The sequence below is a fragment of the Arachis ipaensis genome, chromosome B03, assembly GCF_000816755.2.
Source record: "Arachis ipaensis cultivar K30076 chromosome B03, Araip1.1, whole genome shotgun sequence".
NCBI classification, from domain to species: Eukaryota; Viridiplantae; Streptophyta; class Magnoliopsida; order Fabales; family Fabaceae; genus Arachis; species Arachis ipaensis.
In genome coordinates, this window is record NC_029787.2 from 59,590,279 (window position 1) to 59,591,383 (window position 1,105).

General features: G+C 36.1%; 1 long non-coding RNA gene across 1 annotated transcript; it reads left to right on the forward strand.

Annotated features, from left to right (window-relative positions):
• Positions 297–839, forward strand: LOC107634456. The gene is made up of 2 exons (XR_002358467.1): positions 297–550; positions 734–839. It is a non-coding gene; the product is annotated as an uncharacterized LOC107634456 (long non-coding RNA).

Consider the following 1,105-nt stretch of genomic DNA (forward strand, 5'->3'; position numbering starts at 1 on the left):
TTAAAAGCATGGCCTAAGGCTCCAAAGTGTGCTCTAACTTCAAAGTGTGCCCCAAAACTCTTTTTTTCTTCTTTTTAGTTTATTTTGTGCTTTTTGCTTCTTTTTCTTCTTATTTCCTACAAAATTTTTCAAATCAAAAGATCAAAGAAATATAACATTTAAGCACAAAAGCATTCAATATTTAAGCACAAATCATCAATTTCTTGTATGAAAAAGCATAGAAAAACATGACATGATGACATGTCATCACTGCCGTGGATGGAGCTTGTCATCAGAGAAAGCAAGCTGTCGTCACCAACTCTCAATTAAGCTAGGATCCTTCTCCTTGTTCTGATTCTAATTTCCCCATTTTTGAAACCGTAACACTCTCACCCTTACTCTGATTATACTTTGTTTCTCTTCCATGTGCTTGTTTTAATCATGGTTGCCTATATTTTTGTTGCTCAGCCCCTTTTTGGCTCCTATTTCATGCTACAATTAGGTCGAGTATTGAAGCTGGTGCTGCCATGGGACGGTTGAAGCCATTACTGATTCTGATTTTGTTATCTGGGTACTGGTCTTATCTTCTCCTTAGGGTTGATCCATTTATACGTTTTGTTTTGTCACTGCTGTGGTTGCCATGTTCTGGTTTTAATTCTCTTTTAGTTCTTGCTTTGTCTTGAATCCCTAGAGCTGAAATTGCTTTTGATTTCTCTCCAATTTGAATCCTCTATTTTACTGCAACCATGGTCAGTGCTGCGAAGGCTAATATTGTTGCTGTTCCGGTTGCGTGAGAGTTACCGCTGCTGCCCTGAAACTAAAAGAGAAGAGAGTTGTTACGTTAAAGTATGCGATTGCGACATCGAGGTAGGGGGTTTAAAATGATTTCAATTTAAGAATGCCTACAAGGTTTATTGGATAACTGCAAATAGATTTAATAGCTGTGAGTAATTGATTGATTATGTGAATATTGAATTGTGGCTGAAATTGTGATTGGAATTGTTGAGATTGTGATTTGGAATTGTTGATTAGTGATATTGATTGATTATGTGGATTGGGAATTGTTTGATGACTAATTGTTGAGAATTTCTGAATTTTAATGGGTTATGTTGGATTTGTTACCATT